The sequence below is a fragment of the Marmota marmota genome, unplaced genomic scaffold, assembly GCF_001458135.2.
Source record: "Marmota marmota marmota unplaced genomic scaffold, marMar, whole genome shotgun sequence".
Classification (NCBI taxonomy): Eukaryota; Metazoa; Chordata; class Mammalia; order Rodentia; family Sciuridae; genus Marmota; species Marmota marmota.
In genome coordinates, this window is record NW_025999894.1 from 271,385 (window position 1) to 296,097 (window position 24,713).

The 24,713-nt window shown below is 43.2% G+C and overlaps 1 protein-coding gene, 1 long non-coding RNA gene and 1 other non-coding gene across 3 annotated transcripts in view; all 3 read right to left on the minus strand.

Moving 5' to 3' along the window:
- Positions 1 to 4,794, minus strand: part of LOC125614127 — a 7,060-nt gene extending 2,266 nt beyond the window's left edge. Inside the window, exon 1 of the long non-coding RNA XR_007344772.1 lies at positions 4,419 to 4,794. This is a non-coding gene — a long non-coding RNA (uncharacterized LOC125614127). The remainder of the gene's footprint in view (positions 1 to 4,418) is intronic.
- LOC107157133 (multidrug and toxin extrusion protein 1) overlaps positions 1 to 24,713 on the minus strand; it is a 612,661-nt gene that overhangs the window by 60,649 nt on the left and 527,299 nt on the right. The window lies entirely within an intron of this gene.
- Positions 4,998 to 5,069, minus strand: Trnaw-cca. Its single transcript has one exon. It is a non-coding gene; the product is annotated as a tRNA-Trp (tRNA).

Sequence of the window (24,713 nt, forward strand, 5' to 3'; positions counted from 1 at the left end):
CTCAAAAAAAAAAAAAAAAAAGAAAAGAAAAAAGCTATGCTCAAGTGTATGCTGGAAGATCTTTTCAGATCTTCAAGGAGAACAGTATCCATTCATACTGTGACAAAAATCTCAAAGCTACATTAAAAATATCCTATGAAAGATATTGTTCCCATTTCTACTTTTTTGCTATCATACTCCTAACTATTGGTTAATTTTACACAAAACTATTCTGTACATTAATTTTGTACCTCAGACTGATTTCTCTTTTTCATTTTTTTTTTTATTTACAGGTGATTCTTTTAGGGTTTCCAATGATGTGATCATATCATCTGCAAGGAGTGTTAGTTCTATCTCCATCTTTGCAATATCTATACCCCTGCTGTTTTTCTATTGTCTTATGATTGGGATATGGCTTGAGCATGTCCCTTAAGGGTTCAGGTGTTGGAAGGGAGGTCCTCAGTGCGGTGATATTGAGAGGTGGTGAAACTTTTAAGAAGTAGGACCTCGTAGAAGGTCACTGGGTCACTGCATGCTGCCCTTGGAAGAAATTGATGTAATTCTTCCGTGATCTTGGTTAGTTCTGAAGAGGTTATTATAAAAGAGCAAGACTGATCCTTGCCTGTCCCTCTGACTTCCTGGGTCACCATGTGATCTCTTCCTCTCACGCACATCCCTCCTCTGATATGATAGGACCAGGGGTGTCCTTGTCAGAGCCAATGCCACGCTATTTGGATTTTCCACCTCCAAAACTGTGAGCTAATCCAGGCACAGTGGCGCAAGCCTGTAATCCCAGTGGCTCAGGAGGCCAAGGCAGGAGGATCTCGAGTTCAAAGCAGCCTCAGCAATGGCAAGGCACTAAGCAACTCAGTGAGACCCTGTCTCCAAATAAAATACAAAATAGGGCTGGGGATGTGGCTCAGTGGTCAAGTGCCCCTGAGTTCAATCCCGGGTACAAAAAACAAAAAACAAACAAACAAAAAAACTATGAGCTAAATACACTTCTTTCCATTAAAAGTATCCAGCCTCCGATATTTGTTATAGTATTGGAAATGGGACTAATACAAGTATCTAAGTATTTGATTTTGTCTCTGATCTATGAAGTAATTTAGGAGTGTTATCCCCCTCCAAGAGGCTTGAGGTATAGCTAGTGGTAGAGTGCTTGCCTAGCATGAGCAAGGGCCTGGGTTCAATCCTTAGCACTGACAAAAAAAAAAGGTTGTTTTTTTTTTTAATCTTAATATGAGAGACTAAAGTTCAGCAGTCTATTGATTTCTAGTTTGATCAGAGAAACTGGCCTGACTTACATTTTGAAATTCATGTTGAGATTTACCTTGTATCTACTGTATGATCAAGTTTTCATAAAATATTCCAAGAATGTTGTTCCCTAATTGTTGTTCATGAAGTTCTATACATGTCCTTTTAATCAACCCTGTCCATTTTCTTGTTCATTTTTTTTTTTCCTTTTTTGGTAATGGAAAGTGAATGAGGGCCTCTCACATGTTATCCACACACTCTACCCCTGAGCTCACCCACAGCCCTTACTCAGATTTTGATCTCTTTAACTGATTGTTTAGTCTGCAAATCAATCAGTTACTAATACTATCCCTCTTTTCCCCCCTCTTTCCAGTTCTGGGGATTGAACCCAGGGCATTTTGCATGGACACTGTACCACTGAAGTACACCCCCCTCGTATTCCACCTCCTATTACCCTACATTTTAATATACTTAATGGGGTCTCAGATCAATATAGTCTGTTCTTCCTTTCAAATAATATAACCACCTTACAAGGTGCTACTCCCAAAATGTGTTTACTTTGATTTGCAAGTCATTGTTGTCCAGTATTTCAGTTCTATTTTATAACTACGTAAATTTTTAATATTATTATTATTATTATTCATATGTGGTTAAGGTTTGTTACCTATGTCCTTATGGTCACCATGTTATTGTTTACCAGTTCTTCTTGCATCTCAGACCTTCTGTCTGGGATCATTTTGCTTCTTCCTGAAGCATATCCATTTGATAGTTCCTTGTTATGTAGCAATAGATAACTAATACAGAATGAATTTAAAAACTTCTACAGTTTGTAAGTTCATAAGGAAAAAAAAATTGAACCATAAAATGGACAGGGATAATTAAAAGGACATGTATAGAACAGTATGAACAACAATTAGGGAACTGATATTTTGTATTAGTTATCTATTGCTGCGTAACAAATGACTTCCCCTAAACACAATATTGTAAATCATCAAATATTTGTTATTCTCACCCGGTCTCTTCCTCCCTTCTTTCCTTCCTTGACTTCTCTTCCCTCCCTTCCTCCCTTCCTCCCTCCCTCCCTCTCTTCCTTCCATTCAACAGGGTCTCACCATTTTGCCCAGGCTGCTTTCAAAATCCTGGGCTCAACTCTCCAGAGTAGCTGGGACTACAGTGTGTACCACCACACCAGCCATTCACACAGTTTCTGAGGGTCAGAAATGTGGGTGTGGTTTATCTGGTTGCTTCTGGTCCGTGGTCTCTCTGGTGCATAGTCAAGTTGTTGACTAGAGATGCAATTATCTGAAAGCTTCATAGGGGCTTATTCATGTGGTCATTGACTGGGGGCTTTAGCTTCTCATAAAGAGAACTTCCAGTAGGACTTAAGTGTTATAATAGCTTGTCAGCCAGCAACCCAGGCAGAAAGCAAGCAGGAAGCAACAGTATTCTTTATGAACTGGTGTCCGAATCAGACATCATAATTTCTTTTATATATGTAATATATATATATATATATATATATATGTATTTTATATACATATATTTTATATTTTTATATTTTATATTTTTATATTTTATATACATATGTTTAGTTGCAGATGGACACAATACCTTTGTTTTAGTTATTTATTTTTATGTGGTGCTGAGGATCAAACCCAAGTGCCTCACACGAGCTAAGCAAGCGCTTTACCACTGAGTTACAACCCAGCCCACACACCATAATTTCTGATTCTTCTTGCATACAAGCCATTAAGTACAACTCACATTCAAGGCAAAGAGAATTAAAAATTTGTGGACCTACTTTGAACCACCACAATATTATATTTAATTAGTACTTTTTTCAGCTGTATCTAATCTGCTATTTAATATACCTGTTCTGTTTCTAATTCCAAATATTAAATCTTTTATTACTAAAATTTTTAATTACTTAAAATGCACCTTGAGGGCTGGGGTTGTGGCTTAGCTGTAGAGTGCTTGCCTAGCATGGGCAAGGCCCTGTGTTCAATCCTCAGCACCACATAAAAATAAATAAATAAATAAAGATATTGTGTCCAACTACAGCTAAAAAAATAAATATTAAAAAAATGCACCTTGACATTTTATTGTCTATTGTTGTGCAGTCAAGCTTTTGTTCTGCCTTTTTTTTCCCCAGGATGAAATATATCCTTTTAGTATTTTGTTTCTGATATCGCCATATCTGAAGTCCTTAGTTCTGATATTGTTGTCTACTGTTTTTGCTATTCCTCATTTATAAGGTCTTCCCTCTTAATTTGTTTCCTTTTAAAACTTCTTGTGAATGAACTTTTGGAATTTGTAGTGGGAAACTTGGAAGGCCTAATGTGAGGGTATATTTCTTTCTGTAAAAATTTATCTCCACCTGTGCTAGCATACTATGGGTCCTACTAATCTGGGAAATTATAATTTGTTGACCATATAATATATATATAATATATTATATATATATTATATAATACATATATTATATACATATTATATATTATATGTATATTATAATTTGTTGACCAATTATAATTTGTTGGGTCATAAAGGTGGACTGAATTTAAAGCTGCAAGTTATGTTTGATAAGAATAAACATCACGAACTCTTAACCAAACTTAATAAATGTTAACATTTTTGGTTATACATACACATACACACAGATGTAAGTATGTACACATAATGTAGTTTTAAGGGAAGAATTTGCCTTCATCCCTTCTTCCTCATTATCCTAGAGTTGGTGTGTATAATTTTCATCCATATTTTTAATATAAATACATATTAAGTACTATCTAAATGTATAGGTTGAGCATTCCTAATCCAAAAATCTGAAATACTCCCTAACCCAAAACTTTTTGATGCCTGCCACAGTGGAAAATTTCACACCTGATTTCACAGAAGGGATGGAAATCAAAACACAGGTGATTAAGAATGCCGTATAAAATTATTTTCAGGCTGTATGTGAGATATATATGAATAAATGGATTTTTCATGTTCAGACTTCGGTCCCATCTCCAAGATATACTGTTATGTAAATGCAAATATTAAGAAAAAATATGAAATCTGAAACATTTCTGGTCCTAAGTATTTTGGATGAAGGATACTCAATCTATATTAACATACATGGTTTATTTTTATGTTTAAAATATCTATGCAACTTGCTTTTTTTCTCTACATCAACTTACCCATGGGTCCTGACAAACCTACTAACAAACAATGTTGAAGTGAATATCCAGACATGTCGGCTGTGGCCTTTTGAGAATGGGGTCACAATCCAGGTGGGAGAGAAATGACCACCCGAGGGACTTTGACTGAGAGATCAGAGTCCCTTCAAGTGGAGCAGAAAAAAAGAAGTTCAAAGCAAACAGGGAGGAAACGTATAAACACAGTAGCACTAGGGTGGACAGTCCACTTCTGGGGCCTAGACCTTCTCCAAGACTGGCCCAAGTGGCTTAGGGGGGGAGGAGATAAGTGGGTGGTGGCCTTGCAAGATGAGGGCGAGGCCCGCGTGGGAGCAGGGCTGGGTCAGCTAGCCCTCCCTCAAGAGTCTCTCTGCGGCTTGTGGCAGTGCCTCCTGTCGGTGACCAGAAGGAAACACTGACTTTCTCAGTCTGGTATTTATATTCTAAACAAAAAGAAAAAGAAGCGAGACTTTTCGTGGCGTAGAAGGGACGACTGATCTTGCCCAGCCTAATTTGTGCTTTATAACACTAACCCCAATCGTCCCATTCTGCAGCTCTTTAGCGAGGAAAAAAAGCCAATCTTGACCCCGACGTGACTTGAACACGCAACCTTCTGATCTGGAGTCAGACGCGCTACCATTGCGCCACGAGGTCACAGTGAGCTAGGGACTCAGCGTCGTTAAAGGCCTCGCTCTGCCGGCTCGGCTCCCGGGTTGTGAAGGTTCGGGATGGAACGCGCGTTGCCTCCCGGACTCCTGGGCCAGGTCAGGAAGAGCGGAGCTCAGGAGCGTCGCCTTCCGAGGGATGGAAACTGGACGCCTCGGAGGCAGCGGGGTCTGAACTGCGGCGCCGCAGCAAAGCCGTCACCTGGCGGCCGACATTCGGCTCCGCCTCCTCGGCGTCTCCGAGTGACAAGCGAAGGGACGCCGGGGGCGGGGGAGGAACTCGGGGACGCTTTGGGCACGAAGGGAACCCCGGGCCCAGGGGACTCCGGGAAGGCGCAGTAGCTGGGGCTTTGGCGGGGCGGCGTCCGGGCCTGAGGCAGAAGGGAGGCGGCCTGGGGGCGGGGGCAGTCATGAGTGGTCACTCGCCGCGTCCCCGTCTTGTAAAATGGCGACGGCCACTGTCGTGCGGGTCAAAGGACCCTGCGGCGAGGCCGCCAAGACCCGACGACGTTCAGAGGCCCGGATGCGGGGCTTCCGGCGGCCCGGGCCACCTCCTCCCTTGTCCCCTTAGGAGGAAAGAAACGCTGGGACAGCAGAAGACGACGCTCATAGCTGGCAGACAGCTGGGACCAAGAAGATGCCGGGTGTGGCGGTGCACCCCCCTAATCCCAGAGGCTGGGGAGGCCGAGACAGGAGGATTGTGAGTTCAAAGCCAGCCTCAGCAGTTTAACGAGGCTCTCAGCAACTCAGAACTTGTCTCAAAATAAAAAATGTAAAAATGGTTTGGGGATGTGGCTCAGTGGTTAAGTGTCCCTGGATTCAGTCCTTGGTACCCACCCTAAAAAAAGATCACACACCCACATATATACACATATATATTTCATATATACATATGTGTATATATATAAACATTTCTTTGAGGAAAGTCAGAACGTATTGGGAAGAAAATTAAAATCATGGACAATCCCACCACAGTGTCTTCTGCTACTATTTCCATTGCTGTTTCTTCTTCCAGATTTTTACCTTCCACTTATACCAAATATGGATGACCCCAATGGATGGCTCGCATACATACAGAAAAGTTATGTTTAATTTTTCACCAAGTGCCAGCACATAACCAGCACCCAAATCAAGAAAGACGAACATTGGCATCCCCCTTCTAGTCACTTCAAATTCGTTTTTAAGATGGGATTATATGGTACACAACATTATGTTAATTTTTTACAACATTATGTTAATATTTTTCCCTGACATAATTTTAAAGGGCTCATTGTCCACCTTGTTGGGAGTCCTAAATTTCTCCGCATTTGGACAGTACTTTCTTTTCCCTATTAAATAAGTGAGCAAATCAACTGCTAAAGTAAACAATCTATTAAATAAGAAAGATGAAGCACTGTTCTGGTCTGTTCAAGAACACGAAGCATCAGTCTTAATTCAGCAAATATAACACTCACAGGATCCTATGCCTTTTAGAGGAGGAAAAATCTGGAATGGTACAGTTTTTTTGGAAGGAAAAGAGGAAACGTGCTAACCAGTGTTCTCAGTGAAGCTTGTAGGGTGGAGGGGTGTCTGCCACCTGATTTCAGAGTTTCTGGGTGTGTTCCCAGGTTGCCTCTGTCAGGCAGAGAGGAAAGGGAAAAAGGAATGGTGGCAAATTTTTGTTGTTTGTGTCCAGGTATGAGAAGAGCAGGCATTTAGGATTAGCTGAGAGTCTAGAAAAGCAGGGTCCAGAGGACTCTATCTCTGTCCTTAGGGCTGAAAGATTCAGCCCAGCCCTCTGTGTGATTACTGATTCTAGCTCCAGGTAACTAAAGACCTAAGTCATCTCCTCATTGCATTTGATGGCCCAGAGTGAATTGGACTCTTGTGGGTGCAGGGAGTAGGGGGAGTGTATTGGAATCATATCTGGGCTGGTTATTCTCAGACTTCTCCCCGCTCTTCCCTTTGAAGGCCTCCAGCATCCACCACACAGCAAAATCACTGAAGAAGAGCCAGTGCCTCTCCCACAAAGTCAGGAGTTCAAAATCTCCTGGAAGGGATGCCCAACATCCAGGGAAAGATCACTGATGCTCTAATTTTAAACTCCTGCTCAGGTTGTAGATACACTTGTAATGTCTTGGCCTCTATTCTCAAATATGGAACCAAAAACTATTTTGTGTTCTATGATGTGGACATGCCATTAAACTGTAGTACGATGATGTCATCAAATGAATAATTATTAGATCAAGTGTCTTGCCAAAGTGTCCCTTTCAAGGGTAGAATTCTGCTTACCAGGACTAGAGGGAAGTGAGACAGGCCTGCAGTTATGCAGGGTCAAATTCTGGTGTGGTTTTTTGTTTTGTATTGTTTTGTTTTTGAGGGAGGTACCAGGAGTTGAACCTAGAGGTACTTAACCACTGAGCCACACCCCAGCCCTTTTAATTTAATTTTTTATTTTTTTTTTATTTTGAGACAAGTCCTCACTGAGTTGCTGAGGCTAGCGTTGAACTTAGGCTCCTCCTGCCTCAGCCTCATGAGCTGCTGGGATTACAGGTGTGCGCCACTGCATTTGGCTCAAATCCTGTTTTAATTAAAATTTAAGTATAGTATCTTGTTCATCAGGGATTTTTGCACTTATTTTTTAAAACTACTGCATTCCAGGCTGGGTTGTGGCTCAGCGGTAGAGTGTTCGCCTAGCACATGCGAGGCCCTGATTGGATCCTCAGCACCACTAAAAATAAATAAATAAAATAAAGGTATTATGTCCAACTACAACTAAAAAATAAATATTAAAAAATTAATACATCCCTTTACATTTAAATCAATTGCTGGGGTTTTTAGTAGCCCCATATATTCTGCCCATTGGAGAGTATCTTAAGGCCTACCCTGTAACCTCTGTAGCTTCCCACAGTTCCACCTCAGCCTAGAAATTGTTAAGAACTGTTTTTTTTTTTTTTTAAATCTTTTTTATTTTTTAGTTATCGGCGGACACAACATCTTTGTTTGTATGTGGTGCTGAGGATCGAACCCGGGCCGCAAGCATGCCAGGCGAGCACGCTACCGCTTGAGCCACATCCCCAGCCCCAAGAACTGTTTTCTTATTGCACAACTTGTATATGACAACACTGAATCTTATTTTCAAAGAAGAAAAATTTCTGTAGAATATGGAAAATTCCAAAATTAAGATCAGTCCATGTCCAATTAAATACAGAAAAAGGATGATAATTAGCAAATTGCAGAGGTGTGGGGAAATAGATATTCTCACACCAGACTGGAAAAGGATGCCAACCTGTACTTGCTTTTTGGATTGTAATGTGACAACTTTTTTTTTAAGCCAAGCATTGTTCTAGAGGGTAGGTACTAAAGGGACAGCTGAGGATTAATGCAAAGATGAATCTCCCAAGGTTGTTTTCATCAAAATTGTGCTATAATAAAGCACCGGATTCATTCTTCACAGCTCTGTTCAAGTTCCACCTAGATTTCCAGGACAGTGAGGCACGGAAGCTGATCCTGATGAGCACTTACCTCAATGAGTGACTGTATGAATGCACAAGGAGCCTGGAATACAGGGGTGTAGTCGTGAAAACTCAAGACGGATGATGGGATGATGTCATCCGGCACATTATGAGTGGGCTGCCCCATCACATAGAAAAACACAAATATTGGCCTCTCTGTCTCTGCTTTGTATCATCTCAGACCTGGGCAACTGCTGTATTTGTTAGCAACAAAAACTTTCCACTGTGCTCCTGTTTTCTAAAAGGCTGAACTATTCATCCTACCCAAAGCTCATGAAGATGTCATCTTTCACATTCACACAATCCTTACCTAACAAATTTCAGCCAGTGAACCATGAGGGAAGAAGCCGTGTGGTGTGGGTTTATACCAACAACATGAAGAACTGGAGAAAAGCCTGTTTTTTTCCCTCCCATGCTGGGGATGGAGCCCAGGGCCTTGCCCCTGCTAGGTAGGTACTTTATCTCTGAGCTATATCCCCAGCGTTGCTATTGCAGGCTGAATCCCCTGGAAACATCTGCTGGAACAGCTAGTATATTTAGGGATCATAGCATGCAAGAGGATGAGTAGACGGGGAACTGTCAGGCTGTGAGGCACAACTGGTCCAGTCTCTGCTGGCTGGTAGGAGCTTGTTAGAGGAATCCAGTGTTCCATAGAAGTGACTCACCTTGTGTCACCACCACCTTGCTCACAAAAGGGTCACTCCTGGATACTGGTGACCTTACTTAACAGCTGGAGACTGTCCACTTACTGCCCTCCTGTGGTTGGACAGCAAATTCTTCCTTGGAGGAAGATCTGAGCAGTATTTCCGGAGTCTCCCACAGCATGCAATATCCATTCCATTTTCCGATTGTCCCCTTTCCTTGTTTTTCACCCATCCTTAGTGTCCTCCTGGAAGCACCCACTTGAAGTCTCACCTATGAGTACGTCAAACCCCCACAGGTTCCTGGAAATCAAGTCTTGAGATCAGCTTCTCCTGCCCTCCCTTCTCCCTGCTAACCTCCTTATGGGTGGAAATGTAGCCCAAAGGAAATAAAAGGAACTCCTGTTTACATTGTGACAGAAAAAAAAAAAATCTTTCTTCTAAGTTCCAACAGAGGACAACTTCCACTTTCAGAAGGGAAAAGACCTTTGAAACTGGTGGAACATTTTTTATTTTTTGCTGCTCAGAGGGAAGCCAACATTCCCCCCCCCCACCACACACACACACACCATGTGCTCTACCACTGAGCAACACTCCAACCCCAAACATATTTAATTTTTATCACAAATGGAAAGTTGATGTGGATTTTGTGGCAGCCCCAGGCAGAGAGTCTCCACCAAGTTACACCTCCTTATAAACCGACAAAAAGCCCACTCAGAAACCCATAGGGAGATGGAAGCTGAGTTTGGCTGCTCTAAAGAGGTTTAAAAAATGCAGATTTGAGGACTTTGTGAACTTTAGGCATTTATATTTTCATGATGTTTTTATTGGATGCCAGAAATATTCATTCCTGGGGGTTGTGTTCTGCTCTTAAAAAAAAAATGGGGAAATCCAAAAATGTCACTCCATTTTCCTTCTCAGTCCGTCCGCCTTTTAAAGCTCCTGTGACCTATTGGGCTTTGTTTTTTTCTGAGTTCATGGTTCAATTTAAACCCACATAAATTTATCTGTGCTGTATTTTGGATCTGGACTATTTTCCAAAGGCTCCTGTGTTACGGGCTTGGTCCCCAACTGTGGGCACTCCTGGGAAATAGTGGAGCCTTCAGGAGGTACAGCCTTGTGGAAGGAAGTTAGGTCACCGGGGACAAAGTTGAAGGAGCTATTGGGACCCTTCCTATTCTCTTCCTCTGTCTCTCTTTGCTCTCAGGTTTCCATGAGGTAAACAGGCCTCCTCTGCCACATACTTCCACTGTGATGTAGCAAGCCACCACAGGCCCAAGGCAACGGGTCCAAGTGACCATGAGCTGAAGGCTCTGAAACCAAAATCCAAAACTAAACTTTCCTCCTTTCACCTTGATTATGTCAGGTATTTGTTACAGCAACGGAAAGCTAAGAGGCTATCTGATTAGAAGATTGTCATGTATGTTCCATGGTCTTGCGACACTGGAGCAGCCTGGATGCCTTTTACACTGGAGAAATGGAATGTGGGAAACAGAATTCTGTGTTGCAGAAACAGCTGTGGGTACAGCCAGCAGGGGCAAGGGTCCTATTCAGCCAGTCCTTATATGACAATGTGACTCCATTTGTCTTTGCCCCATCCATGTGATTATTTTGGCTGAACTTTGTCTCTGGAGATGTTTTTCAGACTGGAGATCTGGGCTCAGCACTTCATTAAGCCCAGAAGGCCATACTTCCTAATGCCCGCACATTACAGCTGTTGGTGTGGTTGAATGGGTGGGGGCTACATGCAGAGAGGCCTCCGTGGCAGACGGAACTCGGTAATTCCATGAGGAACATGATGCTTTTTTGAACCCACACGCTGTCTTTCAACCTGATAAATGATTTTAACTATAAAGGGGCAGACTTTTCCTTATTTTTTTGTCAGAACTGAAGGACCTAGAATATCTTCAGCCATATACACAAGGGCCACTATGAGAAGACCCACTTTCCCCAAAAAATGTGGTAGCAAGTATCCAGAGTGGCAGATGTCAGGACAGGGGTTCAAATCTGTCCTTCCTCCTACTAACTATGTGACTTTGGATAGGTCACTCAATGTTTTGTTGTTTTTTTTTTTCTTACAATTTTCTCAAATCTAACTTGTTATGATGATTAAGGAAATGCATGGGTTGCAGAGAGAACAATTATTTGTTTCCTAATCAGTGTGACTATCAGGCACTCACAGATATGTCCAATTTTAGGACTTCAAGCTGCCTTAGGATATAGGAGTAGGGTGTGTACTTTAACCTACATTCTCTCCAAGCATGACTAAATTTGCTGTTAATGCTTACAGTGGAGTCACATAAGCCCAGGACAACCATGGTGGAGGTGGTCCCTTTTCTAGGTTACTTTCTTATACTGTTGGTTTTCTTCTCCCCTTCCTTATATTTCTTTCTCTAACACATATTTGTTTTTTCTCTGATTAGGTCATATGGGGTCCAGACTAACTACTTTAATTGCCTGCCCTTTTATATCAAGATCATATAGATTCCTTGGAGTAGTTGGTGGATGTGTAAATTGGGGAATCATCTCTACAAAATGATTCATGAATCTACTGCATGGCCTAGAAACTCGAATCTTTGTCATTTGTTAATTCCCTTTTACTGATAACATACCATGCCCCTGGCATTATATTTTACATACATTACTTTATTTAATCTTCACAACCAATCTATTCTTGAGTTCTCTCAATGTAGTTTTAACTTCTTTGATGGTCTTTATTTGTCTCCATTCTGTATGGAATAACTTCCTTTGAAGAGCCTTTTGCTGTCCCCCTCCTCCCTCCATATGGTTTTTTGCTTTGGGCTTCCATTCACACCTTTTATTTGTTTTTGTTTTTTTTGGTGGGGGATGGTACCAGGGATTAAACTCAGGGGCATTCGACCACTGAGCCCCATCCCCAGCCCTATTTTGTATTTTCTTATTTGGAGACAGGATCTCACTGAGTTGCTTAGTACCTTGCCATTGCTGAGGCTGGCTTTGAACTTGCAATCCTTCTGCCTCTGCTGCTGAGATTACAGGTGTTCACCACCGCTCCCAGCTCCATTCACATCTTGACAATATTCAAGGACTCTTGCATCTTTATGGGGATATTTTTGAACAATTTTAAATCTCTTGTTCCGACAACTAATATCTTCTTTTTCTGGGAGGAAGTGTTCCTAAGAATAAAATAGTAATAATAAATTATTATGCTGGGGATTGATCCCAGGGTCTGGCACAAGGTAGACAGGTGCTCCACCACTGAGCTACCTCACCAGCCCAAAAACTATCCTTATTACCAGTAATAATAGGAATAGTATAGATTCCCCAAAGTACTTGAAGTAATAATAATACTGTTACAAGTGATAATAGTAATCGTATAGGCTCTCCAAAACACTTCATGAAAATCTGACCCAGTATTTAGGAATCCATGACCCTCCCAACTACAGCCGGTCCAGCAGTGGTAGGGGGTACCTGGAATTGAACTCAGGGGTACTCGACCACTGAGCCGCAGCAGATCGTGTAGATTCCTTGTGGTAGTTGATAGATGTGTAAATTGGGGCATCTTCTCTACAAAATGATTCGTGAATCTATTGCATGGCCTGGAAACCACAGCAGTTCTTTAAGGGAAAAAGGTTCACTCTCTACATACACCTCTAGGATCTGGAGATTCTTCTGAGCCCTATTTTGAGTTTTTTTTTATTGATTAAAAAAATAAATGACAGCAGAATGCATTACAATTCTTATTACACGTATACAGCACAATTTTTCATATCTCTGGTTGTATATAAAGTATGTTGACACCAATTCGTGTCTTCATAGATGTACTTTGGATAATGATGTCCATCACATTCCACCATCCTTGCTAATCCCCTGCCCCCTCCCTTTCCCTCCCACTCCTCTGCCCTATCTAGAATTCGTTTATCCTCCCATGCTCTCCCTCCCTACCCCACTATGTGTCAGCCTCCTTATATCAGAGAAAACAGTCAGCATTTGTTTTTTTGGGATTGGCTAACTTCACTTACCATTATCTTCTCCAACATCATCCATTTACCTACAAATGCACTGATTTTATTCTCTTTTAATGCTGAGTAAAATTCCGTTGTGCATATATGCCACATTTTTTTATCCATTCATCCACTGAAGGGCATCTAGGTTGGCTCCACAGTTTAGCTATTGTGAATTGTGCTGCTATAAACACTGATGTGGCTGTGTCCCTATAGTATGCTGTTTTTAAGTCTTTGGGGAGAGGGACAGCTGGGTCAAATATTTTGAGGTTTTAATGTCTCTTTGCTTGAAGTCAAGAAGGCTGCCTCTCTGGTCTGTCCAAAGGGTCTGGGAACGCTGGTATTCCAAGACCTGTCTAGTTCCGCCTTCTCCCTTTCCATTGTTTTCCTCTGCAGAGCATGGCCCTTATTTATTTTGGTTCTTGTATTCCCAGTTCTATTTCTCTAACAGATGTTTCCAGAGGTTCCATGATTTCAGACTATATGTTCCAGAAGCTTTGGAGATGCTCAGCTACATAAAGACCTTTATCAAGGCCGTTTGCCCCTGAACTGGACGGAGGCTTTGCATTAAATGAGGCACTGCTACATGGCATCTGTCCTTCCCGCAGTATGTCAGCTCCTTGAGGCTGCCATACCACTGTGGCTACTTGGGCCAAGAGGTACACAGCTGTGAAAAGAGAAAAACGCAGGGGAGATACCCTGATGGGTAGCCAGGTTCTCAAGAGTCGGCCCTTGTGCAGGAGGGAAGACGCGGTCCTGGCCATATATGTGATGAGGCCAAGTCTACGCCTCGGACCCAGGTGACCTAGCATAGGTGGTTGGGGTTGGTCCTCGCAGAAACAGAGGCAGTGGCTGAGCCTCCTCTAGGTGGACTCTGTACAATTCCGGCCTTAGCCCCGCCCCGCACCTAACCAGACAATCCCGGCTGAGGCTCCTAGGGAGTCACAAGGGCGTGTCTTTAGTGCTGGCACCGCCCCACGTGCTGGTCTAGAAATCCCTTTGTCCCTAGGAGCGACTGATCCTTCCAGCTCTGGCCTCCCTCTCTCGTCCTGTAACACCTATCCTTCCTCCATTCTGGAATCAGATGACTTACGACTTACAGGAGAGAATATTAGAGTCGAGGGAGTGATCTGTCCATTATTACGCCACCCGTCGGAGGAGGAAAAGCTCCTCAAACCTGGTGGACGAGCCCCGAGCTGCCTCCCACAGCCTGGGGCTTCCAAGAGGTCCAGCACACAGCTTAGAGGCCCGGAATCCCTGCACCCAGTGGGTCACACCTGTATTCCCCTAGCTCTCCTGACTACGTCCCTTCCAGACCCCTGCCCTCCCAACGCTTGGGTTTTGCTGGTGGCAAAAAAAAACAGCCGCCAAAGTCACAGCCTGCTCCCCCAAACCTCAGCTGTATTTCAAGGGAATGTATGAAGGGTAATATTGAGGGCCAATTCCTTCAAACGCTGGTCTTAAGAACTAGAACATCAGTTTCTGGGATACTTTCCGCGTGTAGGTGATCATTATCCTTGCTTTTGTAATGAGCAACTACTGCCTTTAAAAAAAAAATTATTGCTTTGAAATATCCAACAATACGTTGAATTTTTAAATAAGCCTTCAATCTTACACATAAATGGTTTCATGCTTTATGATTTCCGGGCCTTGTTTCTATAGCTCAAGGTTAGATTTGGGAGATTCTTTTTTCTTTTTTTGCTGTTTTACATGTGCCAGTATTTCTCCATTTTTTCTGATGAACACTTTGTTGGTTTCTATTTTGGGGTAAGTACAAGCTGTGCTTCTCTAAACACAATTGGTCCAGATCTCCTCTGGCACATGTGCAAGGACTGGGATTGCTGGGTCAGCGGGCATGCCTACACAGTAGATCACATGTAAGTGCCTTCCAACACATTTGCAATAGTCACGGCTTCAATCTGAATGTAAGACAGCCTTCTTCACTCTCTTGCAGATGTTTATTGACGTCTTACCCAGTCGGGGACGCTGAGCACTTTCTTCTTTCTCCTGAGTCACACAGTTTTCTACATCTGTTTCCTAATCTAGGAAATGATAGCACTATTCGATTCGTACCTGTCCCATCTTACACCCTTTTTCCCCTCTCAGGTCAGAGCCCAAAGACATACCCACCCCAATATGTGCAACTTGTCAAGACTCCTTGAAGAGTTGAGTTTTGCTTGTGTCACTAGGGATGCCACCCTCTCTTGGAATAATGGAGGCTGTTTTGAGCTGTCTCCTCCACGTCTTCTCTCCCACCTTCCCCACATCTTTACTCAGTCTTTATTGCTTAGTTCATGGATCTGCATTTGTTTCTCATTTTTTCCTTGTTGCCTTCATTGAATTTTGAAGAAAAGAAGTGGAAATGTCAAATTTATGCTTACCACCTGCAAGCCAGAATACCTTGGAAAACATTTTTTTTTAAATGTGGCTTGTCAGTCTAATCCTAAGCCTACTAAGGGTAGGCTTCCAAATGCAGTTCTGTGTTATTTTTAAAAAAGCTTTCCCAAGTGTAAAGCCAAGTTTAACAACCCCTTAACTAGGGCTGGGTTGTGGCTCAGCGGTAGAGCACTTGCCTAGCAAGTGCTAGGCTCCAGGTTTGATCCTTAGCACCACATGAAAATAAATAAAATAAAGATATTGTGTCCAACTACAACTAAAAAATAAATTTAAAAACAAACAAAAAACCACCCCTTAACTAGAAACCCTGTTTTGTGCTGGAAAGTGAACCTAGAGACTCTAGAGGGCGCTGCATTCCTTGGTTTGTGGACCCTTCCTCACATCATTCGAATGGCTTGCTTCTGTGGTGACCTCTTCTAACGTGTTTTCTGGGATGATGCAGGAAAATCTCAAGATCCTAACTTAATCGCATCTGCAAATTCCCTTTTGCCATATAAAATAACATTCTCAAATTCTGGGGATTACACTTTGAATTTTGGGGGGATCATTATTCAACTGATCACAATGAGTTAGGAAACTTATTTACATTCTCAAGGTCTTCTCCAGCCATTTTTGTATGCAGGTGAGTCTTGCTTCATCTTTCAGAATTCCTTAGGGGATGTATTTCTCATTCTGTATCTGAAGTCTGGTTTGTAATCTATTTTCAGTGACTCAAATAATTTTGCTCTTATGTTAAATCATCCTTTTATAGATAATATATTTTCTTGAGTGAAATGTTCACTGAATAATCAGAAGTCTCCTACTTGGCTCTTTTTTTCACTGCAGGTGGGAATAAAGTAATAAAAAACACCTTCACTATTCTGATTCATATTTTCTGTCACCAATTCTGATACATTTCTGGTTTTCCAACAGGGATTCTGTGGGTGGCAAGATGATGCTGGCCATGTGAAATATGAGCATTTGTGTCATGTGAGTCTAGATTCATTTATTGAATTTTTATCACATTAGGGCCAGTATTAGGTCTTAATTTCACCATTTAATTTAATTTATGCCTTTAAAGAGCCCAGTTAGGGCACACCCATATAAAACCTCTGCCTCCAAACATACTATCACTCCGAGGTACTGGGGATTAGGGGTTTCAATATATGAATTTGAGGGAAACACAATTCAGCCCATAACATATAGAAAACTTGTTTTTTAGTAAATATATAACCAGTGTTGAGACTTGAACACAAATCCATCTTCTAACTCATGCTTATAACTTGTTTATCTTCTTGCTATCTTTTTGGCACCTGAAATTCTACTTAGGATTATTCATTTCTTCTCATTTATTCACTTCCTGTCTCATGAAAAGGAATCCCCTGTGACTTGAGCATGCTCCTGTAGAATCCTGCCTAAAATGGATTATAACTCAAGCTTGATACCAGCAGCAGTGGGGGATAACAATTCATAAACTTTCCAGAGTGGCTCTGTGACCTAAAACTTAATTAAAATTGTCTGTCAGTATCTGGGTGGGTTGGTTCCAGGATCCTGTCCCCAGGATACTAAAATCTGCTAGTCTCCAGACACCTCCACAATTCTCCTGTACCCACAGAGATGTGCCTGCCTAATTGCATATAACTCATGAACTCCTCCCGTCTACTTTAAATCATCTCTAGATTACTTACACACTCTCATATAATGTAAAGGTTATGTAAATAATATGACACTGCATTGTTTAGGGAATAATGACAAGGAAAATAATCTGTAAAATAACTTTTTCCCTGAATATTTTCTATCTGCAGTTGGTTAACTTCTCACACGCAAAACTGGAGAACATGGAGGACTCACTGTACAGTTGCGTTGGAGGAGCCTTGAGGAAATGGTCCAGATTAAGACTGCGGCAGGGTGAAATTCACACACTGAAAGCTTCACATATTCAAAGCATCCAATCAGCTCTGTGTTCTCACCAAGAACCACGACACCTCAGCTTCTCTGAAAGACACCAACTCAAGAACAAAACTACACAGCAACATTCGCCTGGTCTCAGAAAGTTAACCCCATGCCAAATTATGCCGGGAAGATGGGAGGAGAAGGTCACAGGCGTGCAGTGGTTTGCCACCAAAATGCATTAGATTGAGAAATGTGGAGAAAGTACCTCCAAAGGATCTGCCAAGGAAGTTGTGTGTGGATGGCAGAGATGAGGGGGAGAGGATAGAGACAGGACATCATCCGTCTCAATGAAGGTTATAGTTTAATTTTATTTTTATACTCTTTTATACTCTTTAAAAATTTGATTACAATGTAAAAGAAATAAAGAGTAAAAAGTATCCAACTGCATAGGTTGTTGAGTAATGATGCTGATTTATACTTAAAAAGCACTCAAGTTCATACATTTTTTGAGTTATTTTTCCTTAACTTCATTTTAATCTGATTGGAATAGAAATGGGAGGGGGGAAGCATGTATAAATGCATACATGGAAAAGTACTGAGAGCTTTGAAAATGTAGAAAAATATATTCTTACTTGATAATTCAGCTCTGCAGTGATTCCCCACCCCTGCAGTGTTTCCCATTAACCATCCCTTCACTCTCGTATTTGTTTTATGGTTTTGATCTAACCATTCTAAGTTTTGTTCTACCCATACCATATGCTGTCCAGACATTGTATTTGGAGGGAGTTGGGCTGCTTGGTGTCCTCGAGCTCATTTTTCTCTCCCTGGGGGTGATGAACCACCAGTCGGTTTGGAGGATGTGGAGGATGAAGCATTGGGCCGAAGATGATTATTCTCCCACCTTGAAGTCTAACAGACTGTGTCTTGCTAGGTTTGAGAGTTGCTCGGGACCCATTAGCCCACTCTTCCTTCTGGTTTCTCCCTTTCAGAATGGGAATACTGTGCCTAAGCTTGTTCCCCCATGGTAGTTTAGAAACACATAAAAACCAAACACATTTGTTTGATTTCAGGAGCTCACAGGTGGAGAGGAATTTTGTCTCAGGATGAATTGTACATCAGATCTCACTCATTGAATGTAGATGATATTTCATTGAGACTTGGGACTTCAGTGTTGATAGTCACTTGCTCTGGGGGAGTCTTGAGGGTGGGGAGTGCTCTACCCTGCTGTGTGCAGAACAATGGTGAGTTCAAGGAAGGTGAGCCTTTGGGCTGAGAGTCTGCACCTGGTGGGGAGCTTGTCATCACTCACAGTGGGGAGCTTATGTACCAGGGATGTCTTCAGGTCAGAGCTTCACCTTCAGTATCCTGGAAGGCAACACTGGGTTTAGCCTGGAAACCATTAGCCCTGGAGGTCCATAGAAAGAAGAGGAGGCATGACTTCTAGACATGCCAGTCCCAGCTACTCTCCCCCATTCTTACCCAGCAGGGTGACTCTTGACACTCATATCAGTGGACTGGACCTTTGATACTGAGTCCTGCTGTTAGGTGAGGAACAAATAATGGCTGTGCCAAGGAACTTCTGAGAAAATCTCAGAGCAGAACTGAAAATACTTTACCTTTTTCTCCTATGGCTGTTGGATCCTGACTGTGCTGTAGGCTGAAGACACTCTAGACCCCCCCACACACACACCCCCAACTCTCCCGTACCCACAGAGGTGTACCTGCACAGAACAAATGACCTTCCCTCCTCCTGACAAATTTTCATAATCGTAAGTCTGCTAGTTCCTGGGTTCCTCCTTTGCCTCAGTGGTTTCAGGGACAGATTGTATGGACACAGTTTCTGCTAGTGCTCCACACTGGGAAGATACAAGCCTCTTCTTGGTATGTTCAACTCAGTTTAATAAAGCACACCTTGGGGACACCTCTGACAAGTATGGGGGCCCTGAGATATGTAGCTCTTGAACCCCACCCTCAGAGAACTCCAGAATGATTCTGTGGCCTCCTCCTTACTCCAGAACTCAGTCTGCACTCCACCCAATGATCCCCACCTTCCTCCAGAAGCCATGTGCTCTAAGCCCATTCCTGACCCTCCTGGGCTCAGGCAGCTTTCAGTTCTCTGCTGACTCTAACCCGAGTTGCAGACACATTTGCAACCTTGGTAACTCTGTTGGAAGCCCATGGTCACTGCCTGGCTTCTGCCTCTCAGCTCAGCATTGCCACCACTGCTCCCATGCTTTGCCTATACCAACCTTGCTAGTCTCCAGGCACCTCCAATAAGTCCCCTTTCTTCCTTGACCCTAGCCTCAGCTGAAGTCCTGACACCTCATCCCCCAGCACCCATGTCCAGGAGCTTTTACTCACTGGGAATTTCTGGAGCCTAGGATTATATGTAGAACCCCCTGAGATTTCCACAACTAAGCACAAGTAGCATCCTCATTTCCAAATCCAAAAATCCCAAATGCTCCAAAGTCCAGTACAATTTGAATACTGGAAGATTCCACAGTGGAAAAATCCCACACCTGCTTTCATGTGTTAGGTTGCATTCAAATGCAAGTGCACTAAAATTATTATATAAACTTACTTTCAGGCTGTGTATATAAGATGTATATGAAACAGATGGATTTTTGTGTTTGGACTTGGGTGCTATCCCCCAAGACATTTCGTTATATATAGGCAGATATTCCCAAATCTGAAAACATCTGAAATCCAAATACTTCTGGCCCCAAGTATTTTGGATAAAGACCAGTCAGCCTGTACTGACATGAGGGGGAAGCTTTCTGACTGTCATATCATGTGACTTCTGCTCAGTGTGTGACCAGGTCCAACTCAGCTTTCGATGGTCAGAGGAGAATCCAAAAGGAGCTGGCCTTTAGGGTTCTGGTTTGGTTCATCCCACTGATTTCTCTGTGTTCTCGAACAACTGTTTCCTTCTCTTTTGATTTCATGAGTTAGTCCGTTTTTCATATGCTGTGATCAAAATACTTGACAAGAACGATTCAGAGGAGGAGAAATTTATTTTGGCTCAGGGCTTCAAAGATCTCAGTCCAAGGTCAGCCAACTCCATTACTCTGAGCTCAACATGAGGCAGGACATCATAATGGAAAGGTATGGCAGAGGAAAGCTGGGAAGCAGAGGGGGAGGAAGGTGCCAGGAATCAAATACAGTCCAAGGCCACACCCTTAGTGACCTACTGCCTCCAGCCATGCCCCACCTGCCTACTGTTTTGACATAGAGACTCTCCATGATTCTTCCAGATTCTGTGGTCCTCTGGTCAACATCTTTGTTGAGGAGGCCAGCTGATCAGGAGGTCCCTGTTAATTTTCAGGAAGACTCAGTCTTACTCATTGCTAACTCCTGGAGACAACGTAGCCCCATGCAGATAGCAAAATCCCCGAAGCACTTCTAGTAGCACCATGTTAATGAGGTTGATGAGAATCCAGTTTCTCATGGCTGCCACTCCCACTTCTTCTTTCACCTCCTCTGAAGTGGACACCCATATCCCCTATGCAAAAGGATTTCCTAGAAGGAAGGAAGGAAAGAGACAGGGAGGGAAGGAGGGAGGAAGGGAGACAGGCAGGGAGGGAGGGAGACAGACAGAGAGGGTGGGAGGAAAGAAGGAAGGGAGGGCAGGAGGGAAGAAGGGAGGGAGGGAGGAAGGGAGAGAGGGAGGGAGGAAGGGGAAAGGGAAAATGATTTCCTGCCTGAGATGCGGCGAATATTTTTTGGCTTATGGCCTTCATCTGTCAACCCACCTGACTGTATTCTCATTTCCTTCAGCAACACCCATCCAGTGGGAGACTGCTCTAGTTTGGATCTAGAAAGTCTCCCAAAGACCTATGTGTTAAAGGCTTGGTTCCCAGTTTGGTACTATTGGGACACAATGGAATTTGTGAGGTGGGGCCTCGTTGGAGGTCTTCGGGTCATTGCAGGTATGTCCTTGAAAGGGATGGTGGGATGCGGATTTTTTTTTTTTTCTGTCTTTTGCTTCCCGACGGTGAGGTGAGTGGTTTTGCTCTACCATGTACTTCTGCCATGATGTGCTATCACTGCCCCAAAGTAGTAGGGTCCACTGAACATGAAATCAATCCTCTAAAACTGTGAGCCAAAATAAACCTTTTCACTCTATAAGTTGACATCTCAGGTGTTTGTTTTAGTAACAGAAAGCTAACACGGGGTTTGTACAACCCTCTTCCTCCAACTCAGGCCAACTCTGAAGGGCCTTCCCAGCATCAGAGGAATCCTTGGATTGGGGTTCAGGCCTTCATTGTCATGCTGCCAATTCCTCCCTGTTGTTATTTGTATCTTAAATGTCCCACAAAGGCCCACGTGTTGGAGGTTTGGCCTCTAGCTGATGTGCTCTTGGCAGGTGATAGAATCTTTTGGAGCAAGATCCTGGTAGAAGAAGTGAGGCCATTGGGTGTATTTCCTTGAAAAGGGCATTGGGACCCTGGTCTCTTCTTATTTCTCTCTGCTTTCCTGCCACCATGAAGTAAACAACTTTGCTCTGCCATGTGCGCCCCATGTGTTCTCCATCACATTGTGCTTCCTTCCTCACAGGCCCAAAAGCAATGGAGTCAGTTGACCATAATCTGAAACTATGAGCCAAATGAACCTTTCTTCATTTTAGATTGTTTATCTCGGGTATTTTGCCACAGTCACACACAAAGCTGAATAACACATTGCCTTTTCCGTATCTCCTGCTTCCATCCTTTCCCTTCAACGGGTGATGACCCCAGAATGCCCCTTAATAAACCTGCACACCAACTAACCTCCGTCTCAGAAAGTGTTTCTGGGAAACCCGATCTGTGACTGATGGTGCTAGTAGTTTGAGAAGGAAAAGACTAAGATAGGATTTTTGGCTTTGGATCACTGATTGCCTGGCTGGTAGAGAGACCCATCACTGGAAATAGATGGAGTCTGTACACGCCCTGGCACATGTACAGTTGTTAAGAAGTCACTGGTGATAGATGCACAATTGGAAAAGTCGGGAGAGTGGGATGAGGGTGACCCTAACTAAACTGAGAATAATTAACCGACAATTTAAAACTAAGTGAGAAAGCTAGGGGATCTCCTTGATAGCATGTAAAGTGACTAGAAGACAGAGAAGGCCGAGGACCAGGACCAGGACTTAATCATGAATAAAAGAGCCCAAAGAAGGATTCCTCCTCCAGACAGGTCTGCCACACCAAGCTTGTGTGCCAATTGAGAAACAATACAACTGTGACACGTGGATGGAACTGGATGGACCTCAAAACCTCGAATCATCAGATTTCTCTGAACCCTCGGAGCTTGCAGAACTGGATCCCCATTCTTTCTTGCAGAGACCACTCCCTCTCGAAAGCACCCATCTCAGATCTTCCCTCACTTTGCAACCCAGCCAGGGGGCCAGTAATTAGGATTAAGTCACAATAGCACCCAACTGGGCGTGTGCTAGTCTGAAATGGGACTATGACTCAAAGGAGCTACAAGACCTACTCCACAGGGACCAATAGGAACTGGGAAAGATTTGTACAACAGGATCCGAGGGCCCATGTCAAGGGCTGGGAGAACAAAGTTGAACAAAAACAGGGTGCAAACACTTTTCTCGAGATAAGATTATCCATCCTGAAGGACCCCCAGGCTATGGTGCCCACATGTCGCTACCTTGGTACCTAGAAGCATTAAAGAAGTGATCCCCCAATCTGAAGGAGGTAAAAAGGCCCCAGTGGCCAAGTCAGGTGGTGGAAGAAGGAGTTAAAAGTCTCAGTGACATGGGTGTGTTCCTGTGAACAACACCACATGAGGCTGGAAAACCCCAGACGCTGTTGCTCCCCAGAGGTCTCAGAAGATTTGCCACTTACCAACACCGCCAGGAGTTTGCCGGGGAGAGATCCCAGCACCGCAGGCCTGTCAGGTCATTCCACTTAGATCCCACCTGAGAGAAATGAGAATGTGCCCACAAAAACCTTGTCCATGAACATTCTTAACGTCACTGTTCATAATATCCAAAGGTTAAAAACCACCCAAATGTCCATCAGCTGACAAAATGAACCAAATGGGATCTATCCACACAAGAAATGTCAATCAGACATAGAAAGGAATGAAGTGCTGACACACAGGACAATATGAACGATCCTTGAAAAGGTTATGCCAAGGAAAGGAGGCTGTCAATCACAGAGGATCACATGTACCTGACTCCAAAAGTCCATCAGCGGCAAATCCATAGAGACACGTTTTAGTCTACTTTTTTTTTTCACTGCTGTGACTAAAAGATCTGACCAGTACATTTTGAGGGAAGAAAAGTTTATTTGAAGGCTCCCGGTTTCAGAGGTCTTGGTCCACAGGAGGCTGGCTCCATTCCTTGGGGCTTGAGGTGAGGCTGAACATCATGGTGGAAGAGTGTGGTGGAGGGAAGCAGCTCACATGATGATCAGGAAGCAGAGAGACTCCACTTGCCAGATACAAATATATACCCCAAAGCCACGCCCCCAATGCCCCAGCCACACCCTCCCCGCCTTCAATCTCATCAGGTGATTAATTCACTGATTTGGCTCTCACAACCCAATCATTTCTGAACCCTCTCTCATTGTCTTACATGGGAGATTTGAGGATCACCTCACATCCAAACCTTAACAAGACAGAAAGTAGATATGCTGTGCTTAGGGATGTGGTGGGAGTGGGCTTTGGGGAGACAACTAAAGGTTTACAGCTTTTCTATTCAAGGCAATACAAATGTTCTAAACTTGCTTGTGATGGTGTTGCACTTCTCTCTGTGAATGTATTAAAAACTGTTGACTGTGTACTTTATGTTGATGAATTGTGTAGTATATGACTTACATCTTAATAAAACTGTGACATGATCTAGAACCCCCCAGGGTCCTGCTGAACCAGGTCACCCTCTGTCTGCCACACTTAAAGTACTCTGTCTTCCACCCTGAGATCAATCTCCTTCTAAAAAGCCCACTAGCCTAGGACCTCTCTCCCTGACTCATGGAGATCAGTTCACTTTGCATCCTTCTCTCTCTCTCAGCAGCTCAGATCCAACAAGGGCTCATTTGGTCCTTAACTGAATCTTATTTCTATTGCCCTCGTCTCAGTGTTTTTTCTAAAGGCACAGGTTGGGTGGCATGCCTTTGGACTGCTTCCTGTTAAATGTTCCAGTAAAAGTCTCAGCCAACTGAGTCCCACCTTGGGGGCTGGGTATGAGGGTACAAGGGTGGGATGAAGCATCAAGAGATGAAATGGGGCTTTCCTTCCTCCTCCACTT